At 38.6% G+C, this 15,436-nt stretch overlaps 1 protein-coding gene across 1 annotated transcript in view; it reads right to left on the reverse strand.

The window, feature by feature from the left end:
• DNAJB9 (DnaJ heat shock protein family (Hsp40) member B9) overlaps positions 1–15,436 on the reverse strand; it is a 700,535-nt gene that overhangs the window by 589,096 nt on the left and 96,003 nt on the right. The window lies entirely within an intron of this gene.

Consider the following 15,436-nt stretch of genomic DNA (forward strand, 5'->3'; position numbering starts at 1 on the left):
TAAATTGCCACACAAGGAAGGAATTTCTACAACAGGCATCCAAAAACAATTCACTGCAATGGAAATTAAGACTGCTACTTCACTCTGCAGGGATCCTCATGCCACTGGGAAAATAGGCAAAAGTGGGTGTTACAGTGTTGACCAAGATCCTGAAGTGTCTACTACTATTAAATGCATTCAAGGATAACACCTGGAACCCAGGTAATTCCCTGGGACACATTATTTTATAACCATGGTTAGTGATAAAAACTAAGAACTTGATTTAATAAATGGGCAAAGGACTTGAATAGACACTTTTCCAAAGAAGACACTTAAATGGTCACAAAGTATAGAAAAGGTGCTAAACATCACTAATTATCAGGGAAATGCAAGTCAAAAATCACAATAAAACCTCATACCTGTTAGGATGGCAATTACAAAAAAAAAAAAAAGAAAGATAAATGTTACAGGGGATGTGGTGAAATTAGGACACCTGTACTCTGCTGTGGGGAAAGTGGTGTAGCCACTATGGAAAACAATGTAGATGTTCCTCAAATAATTAAAGACTTCCCTAGTGGCGCAAGTGGTTGAGAGTCTGCCTGCCGATGCGGGGGACACGGAGTGGTGCCCCGGTCCGGGAAGATCCCACATGCCGCGGAGCGACTGGGCCCGTGAGCCATGGCCGCCAAGCCTGCGCGTCCGCAGCCTGTGCTCTGCAACGGGAAAGGCCACAACAGTGAGAGGCCTGTGTACCGCAAAAATAAATAAATAAATAAATAAATAAATAAATAAAATTAGTATTTTGAAGAGATATCTTCACCTCCATGTTCAATGCAGCATTATTCACAATAACTAAAATAGAGAAACAAACCAAATGTCCATAGACAAATGAATGGATAAAGAAAAGATAATATATACATACAGTGTAATATTATTCAACCTTTAAAAATAAGGAAATCCTATCGTTTGCAACAGTATAGATGAACTTGGAGAACATTATGCTAAGTGAAATAAGCCAGTTTCAGAAGGACAAATACTGTATGATCCCACTTATAAGAGGTATTTTAAAGTAGTCAAACTTGTGGCAGCAGAGAATAGAATGGTGGTTGCCAGGGGATAAGGTGAAGAAGAAATGGGAAGTTGTTCAATGGGCATAAAGTTTCAGTTATGTGAGATGAATAAGTTTCTAGAGATCTACTGTACAACCTAATGCCTATGGTTAACAACAGGGTATTGTGCACTTAAAAATTTATTCAGAAAGTAGATCTCACATTACACCCTGTTACCACCCACATAAAAGAGAGACAGAAGGAAACTTGTGGAGTCATGCTGGATATGTTTATTACCCTGATTGTGGTGATAGCTTCAAGAGTGTGTGCATATGTCCAAACTCATATGCATTAAACATGCGTAGTTATTTTTTAATATTTCAATTATACCTTGATAAAGCTGTTTTAAAAAATTAATGAAGGATCACCAGGGTTTCAGATATTTAAAGAATGAATGTTTGGAGCATATCGCTGGGCAAACAACCAATGGCAAAAGGAACTAGAATGGGTAGCACAGAAGAAATAATAAATGTAAGAAATAAAAATTTTAACCCTCACTCATATCCCTTTCATTGCTGAGTCATTTTTCTTTTAATCATTTCCTTTCGCTTTCCTAGTGGCTTTCTACACTTACAATATTGTAAATGGAGTTTAGTGATGATGATTAGCCTCGCCATTTTGTCCATAGTGTGTAATATCAGCATGGATTGATCATAGGAAAACCACAAGGAATAAAACATCATCCAGATGTCTCATACATGAAGTGAGACACAGGAGCTGACCACAACTATACGCTATGTTCCTTTGGGAAAGGAATGAATATAGTTTAGGCTGCAAATAATGTAAAGGTAGGAGGATTCTTGAAACTCTACTATCAGAGTTTCTCAACCTTTTATTATTACCTCTCCCAAAGAGAAAAATTAAATTTAAATTCTCCTTAATAAGAAAAATTAAATAGTAAGGCATAAGACTTTGTTATGTGGGGTTGAGCTATGGAGAACCACAAACTATTGAAGTATTGTATTTGTTTCCTATTCAGGCATAAACTACCACAACTTAACAGCCTAGAGTACAACTTTTTTCTCTTACAGTTCTGGAAGTCAACTGAAATCAGTTTCACTGGACTAAAGTCAAGATGTTAGCAGGCCTGCATTTATTCTGAAGACTCTAGGGAAGAAGCCATTTTCTTGTCTTTTCCAGATTCTAAAGGCTGCCTGCATTCTTTGGCTCATGGCCTCCTTCCTCCATCTTCAAAACCAGCAGCATCATATCTTCAAATCTCTTGCTTCTGTCATCACATCTCCTACTGCTGACGCTGATCCTCTTGCTTCCCTCTTATAAGGACTCTGTGATTACACCGGGCCCACTCAGATAACTCAAGATAATCTCCTTACCTCAAAATCCTTAACTTAGTTATATTCGCAAAGTCTCTTTTACCATGTAAGGTAACAGTCACATGTTCTGGGGACCAGGACGTGCACATCTTTGGGGAACTGTTATTCAGCCTACCATAAATATCTATAACATTTCTTCCACCAAAAAACAAATTTTACCCCCTTGGGAGGAATATCATCCCTGTTGAGAATGTATGCATTATATATAGGAAAGACATATATGGATATTAATTAGCCAAAGGTTGGACTGTATTGAACAACTTTGGGGGTTGAGAGTATTTCCATCCATGCCACCTTTTCTTGGTACTAGAAAACCAGATTTCCTTTGGAGAATGACACTTTTCACTGTGTGTAGCCTTAATGGACCCATATATCAAGGTACCATACTTTCCCCTAGTCAAGGTACAGGCATCTGGTAATACATTGGACCCTCTCTGTGAACAACAAGAAAAGAAGAGGCTCAGCTTTCATTCAGCATCTAATGAGAGTCTAGAAGTTCATGTTTCCTTAACTCCTGGATTTTCTGTGTTCTTGGTTCTTCAGTCTCCCTTCACCTTCTATTCCCCTTCTGGAACTCCACTAGATCCTTTCAATATATTCTTTTTTCCCTTGAGCTGGCCAGAGCTGATTTTTTTTTTTTTTGCATGCACCCAAATAACTCTAACTCACTATAAGATATTTTAATATTTGACAGTAATACTGCTATGGGGGTCTAGTAGTTTAGGAAAAATGAATAATTCCAAAAGTCATTTCACTTTCATTTTTAGTTGGAACAAAGGAAAGAAATTGGGCAATGAGGAATGAATTAACTACAGCAGTGCTATCCAACCAAACTTTCAGCAATGGTGGAAATGTACTCTGTCTGTACTGTCCAGTACAGTAGCCAACAGCCACATGAAATGAAGCTAGTGTAACTGAGAAACCGAATTTATAACTTTATTTAATTTCAACTAAATTTAAATAGCCACATGGGGCTGCTTGCTATCATATTGGACAGAGAACCAGAGTCTTTATATTTTTATAGCCTTTATATTTTTATTTTTTATAAAAATACTCTTATATAAGATAGAACACCCTAAATAAATGATTAGTTCTTTAACCATGAGCACTAATTACTCTAATATTTACAAATACTCTTGAATTTCACAACAAAGACCTATGGTCAGTGGGCTGGATACTGTATTTACCCTTCCAAATCAAGTCTCTACCTTTCTCTTCACTATTCTAGACCCCATAGCCTGACAGGCATGGATTATGTAAATAGACTCCTTTGCCCTCTGGCTTCCATTTGAGGTTGGTTACTCAGAATTCCCTGTAGATGGAAGAGAAGGAGCAGAGAGAAATTGGGTTACTTCTCTCCCTATTCCCTTCCTGCTGGGTAGCTGTGGGTTAGCAATATCCCTCAATCACAGGTCACAGCTCCTTTCAGACAGCCTTCTCCAGATGCCTTTCTATCTCTAGGTTCTGGTAACTACCGCCTTTTGGTTCCTCAGGCCTACAGATAGTGATGAAACCCCACTGTTACTGGCTCTCAGGTAGTTATTGGGCTATGCCTTGCTCCACATACCTGCCTTTATTTATTACTCCCTTTAAATAACCCGTTTCCTGATGGGATGCTCACTGATAAAAACCAGTCAACATTTTTGTTTAATAATACTTTAAGATAGGCTTAAAACCATAAGCTAACAAATAAATAGATTTCACCGTAGAGCTGAAAGAAGACCCTCATCAAATATGTTATCGACCATTTCTATAGATATTAGTCATTTTACACACACACATACACATGTACTTACAGAGCACAAATGCACACACGCAGAGTTAAGAATAAAATTCAACTCAAACCTCTAAGGGACAGTAACAATAGTTCTATCATTAAAAGCAGATATCAAAGATTCTTCCACAAAAGTAATTACAAGTGTGTTTGACACAGATCCTAGACTGCAATTTGGTCAGACTCCTGGGAACTTGATGTTTTCAAATGCAGATCTCTTGGAAAAGAAGATAAAATATCATTGGATTCCCATCGGTTCAGTCTAGTTAGGTTACTATTAATCAAAACAGAAAGTGGAAGCAGAATTTAGTGTTATTTGTCAACTAAACACAGAAACAAAAGATGGAAAAACTTGTGTTTTCCCAAGAGGATGTTATATCCAAAAGAAACTTTAAAAGTTCATCTAATTGAAGATGTTCAGATTATGCTCTGAGTGGTCCCAGGGCCTCTAGGAAGCTTCTGCAGAGAATTCCTTAATCTGATGGGATTCAGCCCTTCACCCACCACCTTCATTACAAAAAAAGCAATTCTGAAGTTAATTTCCGCCAAATTTTAATTTGAGCAAACAAGTCACTGCTAAAAAAAGAAAAGAACAATATGAAAGCCACTTATGATTCAAAGCCATCCCTTTACTTTCCATTAATTAATGGAGTCCTATCCAAGTTAAGTAAGGACTCTCCCCAGTGTCAAATATCTTGCACCTCAAATCAGATCCCCAGAGTATTTATCCATTGTTCTTACCATTATATTCATCACTCCAATTAAAACATCATCAGTAATTTCCTCTTACATATAGATGTGTATGTGTGTGTGTATTATATGTGTGTAAGATCTTATGTGTATAATATATACTGCAAATATATATACATAAATATTTATGTTTATTTATTTATAAACTTCATAAGGATGCTTAGTTTAGGAGGAGCGTATGGTCCAAAGTTTAGTTAATAGCCATATTGGTTAGAGTAATACTAGTTGCCAAAATGTATTTTGCTTCAAACTCAATAGGACTTCATTACTTGCTGGGCAGCTGATCAGATCAATGGGGTTGTCCTCACAGTCATTTAGGGCAACAAAGTGACAGAAGCTATGCCATCTTCAATTGTAGCTTCCAAGGCCATCATGGTCATCTCCCTCCCAGCCAGCCAAAAAGGGAAAATAGGAAGGAAGATCACACTTAGATGATTTTTCAAAGCCAGAAAAATGTGGCATATATCACTTTGAGCTAGAACTCAGTCACATAGCCATGCCGAATGCGAGAGAGGCTAGGAATTGAGTCCAGCTGTTTGTTCATAAAGAAAAGGAGAAGAGGGACTTGGGGAACATCTTGCAGTCTCTGCTACAGTGGCATTGAACCTTTCTTTCGACCCTCAAAACATATACCTAGGAAACAGGAAGAAAGAGAATCCTCATTTTCTAAATGGGAAAGCTAAAGTGCCGAGAGTATGCTGCCCCCCCCACCACACACACATTAGGCCTGAGGTTGGTATTAATCATCCTGCCAGGATGAAATACACTGAGCTGAAAACATGGCTTGTACTAGAGGAGAGGAATCAGGGAAAAAAGTAACTGACTAGTTCTACCATTGCCTTCGAGAGCAAAATCTGCTTCATTCATTGCTTTGCTTCCTAGTACATCATCTATGAAATTCACTGCCCACTACAGGGGAAATCGAACCTCTTGACCTGTGCCAGAAGACTATTACACTTGCTGCTTATTTCCCAGGTAGTGCTCTGGGTCTCAACCCTATACATAGTTCCAAAAACTGACAGTGGTTAGTTAAAATAACACTAGCACCTCTAAAAACAAGAAAGCCTGAAATCTCAGTGGCTGAACACATAAATTAATCTCTCCTGCATGTAAGGAGAAAAATGGATGTTCCTGATCAGCTGCCAGCTCTCCTCTGAGCAATGTTTCAAGACCCAGCCTCCATCCAATTTACTGCTCTTCCATTGTCAACATGTGGTTTCCAAGGTTACCCCAGGGGTGTTCATCCAGCCAGCAGGTGAGAAAAAGAAGAGATGGAAAAGGTGTGCCTCATTCTTGACCCTCTTTTCCTGCAAGTGACACGTCACCTCTGCTCATATTTCATTGGCAAGGCCATTGGCATGGCCACACCTAGATGTGAGGGAGGCTGGGAGAGATGTAGTCGCTTCCCAGCAACAGTTTTACACTATAATAGGAAGGACACAAGTTTTTGATGAAAAGCCAGCTCTCTCTATCACAGCCCACTAAGAACCAGTGAAAGGAATTCTTTTATCTGACTAGTTGTTATCTGTGCCACAGAATTCTGTTTCCATAACTAATTACTTACAGTGGGTTTTCTTTAGCCTGGTGTGGCTGAGCTTCAGAGGTAAGTGAACACTTTGAAATGTATGCAAAATTTTATGAGTCGGTATGGGCTGCATTTTTAACGCATCTTTATGTCAGATTTTCAGAGGGCTTCAAAGCCCCCCAAATATTTTTTAAAATCATTGCCATATAGAGATTTTCTAAACTATCTTATCCTTCTAAGCCTCATTTCCTAACTCAGTGGTTCCTGGACTAAGTAATCAGACCCACTGACGATCACTTTGAATGTACAGATTTCAGGATCCTACCCCAGCCCCATTCAATTACATTTAAGTTGGGGAGGGAGAAGGATGTTAGGCACCTAGGAATATGTATATTTTTTAATTTTCCATGCAGTCACTGTCCTTAGTCCTTGAACTGAACTAAACAGGTTAAAGAGAAGTGAGAATGCCCGCTCTCACTAACGTTGCCAGTGATTAGCTTCCCCCACTCAGAGCGCACCTGCGGTCCCTTCCGTCTATCCACAGTTCTCCACCTGTTTCTAACAAACCACTCTGGGTATATTCATCAGACCCATCTTCCATTTCATACATCCCTTAGGTATCCCTTTTTAATTACGATGACTGACATTTATTAAGCATCTCCCATGTGCCAGGCATCATGCTTATCACTTCACATTTCATTTAAAACTCAAAGCAACCCATTTACAGTTGGGTAAACTGGGGCTTATAGACCCATATAATTCGTCCAGCATCACAGGGCTAGTAAGTGCCCAAACCGAGATTCAAACCTCACTGCCTGATTCCAATCTGTTTGTTTGATTCAAGAACCTATTTTTCATCCCTTTTCCTCTTCAGAACATTGCAGAATAATTTCATGGCTTTATTATTTGCCTCTCCTACTCTCAGCAGTTTTTGCTCCCTCTCAAATATTACTTTAGGTTTTTATCTCTCCCCAGTTTAAAATTTTAATTCTCAGTAGTCCATGTACTAAAAAAGAGGAATTCTATAAAGTTTCCCGGTGGTAGCAATGCATATGTTATTTGTCATCAATTTTTCAAGTCAGAGGCACCAAATGAAGTAGACGAGAAACATTCCGGGTCTTACCAGGGTGTCAGGTTGAGCTACAGAGTTCTTTTTCTCTGCTTGAACAGGAAGGGATGTTGGCTGCTACAAGTCTACAGAAATCCTTAGAGCTTTGATCACAACATGCATAGCTGAGTGGGGCTGTTAATGACAAACACTTCAAAAAATAATTAACTATTATATCTGACTTCACATATCAAGGAATTCAAGGTGCAATATCAGGAATTTGTGTTGAGACTGTAAATTATTTTGTGGCAGATGGCACATAGTTCCACTTCCTTAATTCATTCTGTATAAATGTCCCATGTTATCTCTGTCTGAGGCCCTGTCTCTGTTTTCTTTCCCTGCTGACATTAGTGACTGAGCTCCATTGGCAGCAGAAAGGCAAGGCTGGAATCACCAATACCATGAGGAAATGGTTACAACTCTTTAAATGGCAGAAAGCTCCTGATCACAAAAACTTTTTCTTGAATTTTCCAGTTGCATAGGCCACTTCAGTCATCTGGTTGGAGTTGGGAAGAGTTGGACAGTATTTTATTAAATATTTTTGCTGAGGGAAATGTTAGAATTTTTTTATTAATATTTTTTCCTGGGGGTAAGTTGGAAAGGAAATGGAGAAAAAACATGTCAGTCAATGACATTATATTTTGAATTTCACTAAATATTAGGCAGAGCCAAATGTAGCTTTAAAGTAGCTTTAAAATAGTTCATAATGAATTTTCGAGGGATTTTAACTGTTCCTGCCATCATTGTACCAAGAGCAAAGATGTTGTTCAAACTCCATTATAAACAAGAAAAAAATCAAAGAAAAAGAAATGATCTCTCACCTATAATGAGAGATCTGAGACAGAAAGTCTTGGCACGGATATCAGCGGTTTAATAAACCAATTTAAGAGTTAATTGGACACTATACCTTATATACAAATATTTTCATAGTTACTTACTGGTATCCAACTCACAGAATTGCCAGTCTATTACTGGCAACTACCTATCATGGTGAAATCTTCTTCCATATTATTTTCCCCTAGCTTCATTAGCACCATAATTTTTTTCAACCTTTTACTCCTATTGCAACCTCCAGTCTCTTACCCCTAACTAATAAACATGTTCAAATTTCTTCTAGCCTGAAAAAGTATGTCTTCTTGGCCCAAGCCTTACCTCTAACTATGTGCTCGCTTTATTTTTCCCTGTTTGGCTGCTTCTGAAGAATACCCTATTCCAAAAACCATTCTCGCTTCCCATTCCTGTTTTCTCTCAACCACGAAAAGCTGATTTTCACTTCCTATGCACCTCACACTTGCCTCAACTCTGCAAAAACTGCTCTGGAAATGGCAACCAATGATCTCCATCATGACAATCTGTCAATTCTCTATTCTTATTTTTTGGTACTTTCTGTCCTGTTTGAGAATAGTAGAGACTCAGTCCTTTCTAAAATTGTATATCCTTGGTTTCCATGATATTATTCTCTCCTAGGTTTAACCCTATTCTGTTACTATCTCCCATATGAGTACATTTGCTTCTCCTCTGCTTGTTCTTTAAATGTCAGTGTTCCGCAGGGTTTCTTCCTCTCCTCATTTTTTCTGCACACTGCCTTTCTCTCCATATGCTCTTTTCAGGTAACCTCATTTGAGCTAATGATTTGAACTCTCACCCATGTGCTAATGACAAACAGGCTAGTTCTAGAGCTCTGCCCTCTGCCCTGAGCTTCAGATTCAACCAACCAAATCACTGCTATGTATATGCACTTGGGTATCTACAGTCACCTCTTGTACAATACAGGCAAACCTGAATTTGACATCTTCTCCCAACAACACTTCTTCTCTGGATTCATTCCTCCTTTGCTCTCAATAACATTTTTGGTAACAATGTATTTGGGGATAATATCTCATCTGTATATCAAGGAAACATTTCTTACCTATTGACCCTGCTGAGTGGACAGTAGGCCATTGATTCCCTCTGCTCCACAGCTGATTGGACAAGGGGACAGAACGACGCAGTCATTCAGAGTGCAGCTGAGTCCCAGAAATGGTTGAGCACAAAGGAAAAATGCGTGAGCTCCTGCCACTAAGGTTCATGGGCAGCCTTGAATCCAGAACAACCACACCAGTGAAACTCAGACCGCTTGTGACTCCTCTTCTTAGAGGAGGGTCTCCTTTCTTCAGCACACTTGAGAAGGGTCTTTCTTTACTGCAACCAGAATAATCCAGACAAACAACAACAACAACAAAAATAAACAAAAAGAACCCACTTATATCTTTAAATCAAACTGACCTCAACACATGAAAAGGATGACTATGCAATCACTATTAGCGTACAGTGTCTCTACTGCTCAGAGTTCCTCATTGCCATGAAGCCCCTAGAATTGACTCTAACGTGGCTATCTAGATGCATCTAGCTAAGTGAAACCTTAGGCAACATACTATCTCTATTCCAATTCTCTTCTCACTCAGGAGCTGCTCAGAATCTAAAATATCAAATATAAATTACTAAATAATGCACTTAAGAAGTCATTTCTGTAGGTTTCCAGAACTTCTGGTGCTGCATTTTTGCTAGTTGTTTTAATAATCCTCTTTTAAATTCCATTTGTCAAATTATCTCTGATCAACAAGAATGCTGTTGCATGAGGTATACAAATGGGAAAGAACACACTGTTCCTCAGGGTGCCTCCTCTTGGAATGAGCCAGGGAAGTGACTCCTGAGAAGACTTGATTTTAAGAAAAGGTATATACTCAATTCTAGCACGAAATGTCAAACTTTATCACAAAGGGAATCCAGATGCAGTAGGTAGTGCCTGACATCAGATGATAATATTCATAATTAAGTTTAAAAGCATTTCACACATAATCACTTCTTTCAGGAATAAAATGGAGTCCTTTCTGAAAGCAACCTGGGTTTGGCTATTCTTTAGTGAGTCAGAAGTAACACAGAGCAGCTAAAGGTTAAAGCGATTTGTCACATGTGAGCAATTCAAAGTTCTTTAACCCCTTCATTCTGAAAGGATGTATTCCTTAAAAGCAGGCTCTGACATTATTTTACAGCTACTAAGTAGCTCACGGTAGATAGAAGAATGAGAATCAGTGCCAGCTTCCCAGACAAAACTTTACAAGGAAAAAAACAGTAGAATCTTCCAGTTAATTAATTTTGAAAAGTCTTAATTGATTATTTTGTTAGGGTTCCCATCTCAGAAAAATGATTAATATCTCAATTAATAACAATTAATATTGTATGATTAATACAAATCATAAATAGTTAATCCTGTAGTTTTTAAAACAACTATGATTCACCATGAATCATGGTAAAGAAGAAAGAAAAGAAAAAAGAAAAGAAAACAAAGGGGGAGGGCTTCCCTGGTGGCACAGTGGTTAAGAATCCGCCTGCCAATGCAGGGGACACGGGTTCAAGCCCTGGTCCGGAAAGATCCCACACGCCACGGAGTAACTAAGCCTGTGCGCCACAACTACTGAGCCTGTGCCCTAGAGCCCACGAGCCACAACTACTGAGCCCGCAAGCCACAACTACTGAAGCCCATGCGCCTAGAGCCCATGCTCCTCAACAAGAGAAGCCACCGCCACGAAGAGTAGCCCCCGCTCGCTGCAACTAGAGAAAACCTGCGTGCAGCAACGAAGACCCAACGCAGCCAAAAATAAATAAATAAATTTATTTTTTAAAAAAGAAAACAAAGGGGGAAAAACAACCCACTAGGTTGAGCTGCATGTACTCACTCAATGCCCTGGTTAATTGTTAAGATTTTTAAATGTCCTTGCAGTCATACCCTTAAAAGCTTGATTTTGTATTCAGAGCAAAACGTGAAAGTGGGAAATTCTTCCAAACAGGTTTATCAAACTTTTCCTTTTACACTAATCAAGACATAGGTAGGTCACATCACCATTTAAACTCATTTTAGCTCAGCTGAAATCTAGAGACAGATATTTTCATTAAAAGTCTACAGTTTTATTTGGTCCACATATGAACTATGAATGTCATAATCTTCATTTTCAAATGTGGGATATAATAGCATATTATCACATAGTTAAACCACCAGCTTAGGTCATCTAAGATTATCCTAGGAATTAAATGATATACTGATGATGCATATTAATAAATTTTAATAAAAACATAAGCCTCTGATTGTACTGAGTGGGAAAAGAATAAGATCGTGAAAAGTGGCTGTCAGTAATACAAGATAATTAAACCAACTTTCCCTCTACTATTTAATATGCTGCTTTGGAATTTCAGCAGAATTCTATTTATGTGTATATTTGTTTACACACACACACACACACACACACACACACACACACAGATTCACATTTTCCCATACACTCTGTGCCAAAGATGACAGATTAGGGTTACCAAATTATAAGGAATGTGGATTGTATCCTAACAACTTTGAAATATGTTTAAGCAATCTAGAAGGAGAAGAGTGGTACATTATTAAGTATGATAGACTACAAGCCCAGTAATTATCCAAAGTATTTATGTATATCAGAGGTAGTTAACTAATTATACATAAAATTCACTTGACACACCTCATGACTCCAGGCAGTATCAGGTAACTCTAATGGGCAGCAGATAAAAAATAAGTAATCTTAAAACTACCCCCTCTTTTTCCAACACCTGCTATTTCTATCTCCTCAGATTATATGGATTCCCCAAGGAAGAGATCAATTTTTTCTCTAAATTTTAAACTACATATCAGTATAATAAACACTAGTGGTTCCAGAAGGTTTCTAGAATTCTTCTACATTTTTTAAAGAATTGTGCAAGATAAAATTAGATGTATCTATTGAAACACTTTCTCAAGCTATTACTTCAGGGAAAGTAGATGGTTAAATTTCTATCAATTATCTAGGAAGTTTGGGAGGTTTAAGTGGATATTTCCTTCATTATAAAGCAATCTTTCTCATCCATAGTCATTTTCAAATCCTATTTGAATTTTCAACTGAATGGATATAAATAATTATTAGAATATTAACAATAACTCATGATATTCTGTTTTAGTCTTTTTTCTTCGTGGGTTTTTTGTTTTTTGTTTTTACTAATCCAACTCTAATATAATAATGCCTGGAGAATTCCAGCCATGTTATAGTCAAGAAAACAAAGTCATTATAAAATAGGAGAGAGAGAGAGATGTTAAAATGAAATACAACATGTTTCTAAGGCCAGAACAGCGGAGCAAATTTACACTTCTTAGTCAACTTCTTTCACACCCAAAATTGTCTATAGACTTTCCCAACACGTCAAAAACAAAACAACCAAAAAATCAGTGTTCTTGCATCTTTCCACTTCTGCACAACTCTAGGGTAACATTTCTTGCTCATACTTTTACAGACAAATTATTGTTCAGCTTCCTTCTCAACAAGAAAGTTGGTGAAGTTAAAAACCTGCTGGGCTGTTGATTTGATATAAGAGGTACAACCATTATTCAAGAAGCAAGACTTGATTTATGAAGCTTCATCCACATTTGTTAAAAGTCAGCTGTTCTGTCCATTTCCCCATCAGTAAAACACAGGCAAAAGTAGCACCTACCGTGGTTATTATGAGCACAAATGATAACGCCTGGTGCACAGAAGGTAGTTTTTGAGAGTTGTGACTTCTGGGTGATACTTTTCTGTGTGAGAATTGAGGGAAACTTATGTCTCTACTGCTGCCTTGAACAAACAACAGCTTTGCCAAACAATGATTCCAACCAAAATTTACACTCTCTGTATATGGCGAGGTTTAAAAAAGCCTATGAATACTCTACTTCAGGAGGGGTGATGGCTTTTTTGTATACATGTTCTTTATTTTATGTCATAAATTTGTATGATGATCGATTGCTTTAAGTTAAATATTATTTTGAATCATTAATGGTATCCACTATTTATTATTCTGTAACATAATCACCTCTAGTGTATATATTAGAGGTCAGCAAGCTCAGCTTTATATGTACTGGATTTCCTTAAGGGACATCTCTGTGTATTGCCACAAACAATTATGTCTTATAGATGGCAGGCAAAGATATCTCACAAGCAAGCAATGTTTAGTCCAAAAGACTGTGTGCCTGAAAACTGAGTCCAAGGCTCACTCTTGAAAATCTAATTATAAAATGTCACATTTCTCCATTGTTCCAGGGACAGAAAATTTGGAGAATACTTTAGAGAAATGTAAAGGTATAACTGTAGAAAGGAGTATAGCAGTCTTCCTCAGAGAGGAGGGTGCAGAGGGAGCATGAAAAACATGGCTGAGGCAGGTCCCAAGGGAGTCTTGAACTCCATAAACAGCATTACAATTCCTTAAACAAACCTAGATTAGCCACATGAAATACAGGCTCTGCTTCCATAGCAAATGGCCTCAGGAATCCATACTCCAAATCTAGAATTCATCTAGACCACTCTCCCTGGGCCACCCCACACTACTGGTTTCTTGAGCATTGCTTCCCACCAGCCAAAATCCCAATGCACAGTTTTGCTCCATGTTTTAGGTATGTGTTCTTGACTAACCCAACTGATTTCCACAGTTCTTCAAACCTGTCTTTGACACCAACACTCTTCAAACACCAGACTGTCACCATTTACAAGAACTCAGACTATGGACAGGAGGCACCCAGGCTCGAATCCTACCTCAAATCCTGAAAGAACAAGAGGCCAGACACACTTGCCACCAGGAACTCCTCTCCAGGGGATGGTGATGGGATGTTCCTCAGAGGCAAGTGTGAGAAATTATGGAGCAAAACATCTGAGCAGTTGGAAGTGGCCAGAAGTGCTTTCTGAAGGGGAGAAGTAGTTTCTGGATGGATATCTGTTTATTTGGCTTAACAAACAGATATTTATTGAGTCTTTTGTGTGCTAGGCAGTACTCTATATACTGAGGATAAAGGGGTGAACAAGACAGGGAATGTCTCTCTCTCTTGGAACTAGCATACTAGTTGGGGGAGACAGACACCAAACAAATAAAAAATAAATACACACATAAATGCATAACTAAAACACTGATAGTGCAACAGCAAAAGACTAGGGGAGTGGAGACACCACTTTAGGTCAGGTATTCAGGAAAGGCCTCCCTGTAGACATGACATTTGAGCTTAATCTAAATGAAGGAAGAAAAGATAGCCATGAGAGGATATGGGGTAAGAGGATTCTAGGCAAAGGAAATGGCACATGTAAAGATCCTGAGGAATGTATTAACTTGGTTAGGTTAAAGAACAAAAAGACATTCAGTGTGGCTAGAGCACAGCAAATGTAAATAGTGGATGATGGCAGAAACATTAGTGGGGCCCATATATATAGGACTTTGTAAAAGCATGATGCAATATTTGGATTTTATGCTAAGAGCAATGGGAAGCAATTAGAGGGTTTTATGTAGTATAATGCATGGAGTGATTTATGTTTTAAGATCTCTCTGGCTGGGCTTCCCTGGTGGCGCAGTGGTTGGGAAACTTCCTGCCAATGCAGGGGACACAGGTTCGAGCCCCGGCCCTGGAAGATCCCACATGCCGCAGAGCAACTAAGTCCATGAACCACAACTACTGAGCCTGCTCTCTAGAACCCGCGAGCCACAACTACTGAGCCCACATGCCACAACTACTGAAGCTTGCATGCCTAGAGCCTGTGCTCTACAACAAGACAAGCCACCGCAATGAGAAGACCACATACCACAACAAAGAGTAGCCCCCGTTTGCCACAACTAGAGCAATCCCGTGTGCAGCAACAAAGACCTAATGCAGCCAAAAATAAAAAATAAAATAAATTTTAAAAAAAGATCTCTCTGGCTGTAAAATGTAGTATACATTATAGAGTTCAAAAGCGGTAGCAGACACAGCAGTAAGGAGACTCCTGTCCAGGAAAGACATGATGGTGGCTTGAATTAGGGTTTGCAGCAGTA

The sequence above is a fragment of the Kogia breviceps genome, chromosome 9, assembly GCF_026419965.1.
Source record: "Kogia breviceps isolate mKogBre1 chromosome 9, mKogBre1 haplotype 1, whole genome shotgun sequence".
Taxonomy (NCBI): Eukaryota; Metazoa; Chordata; class Mammalia; order Artiodactyla; family Physeteridae; genus Kogia; species Kogia breviceps.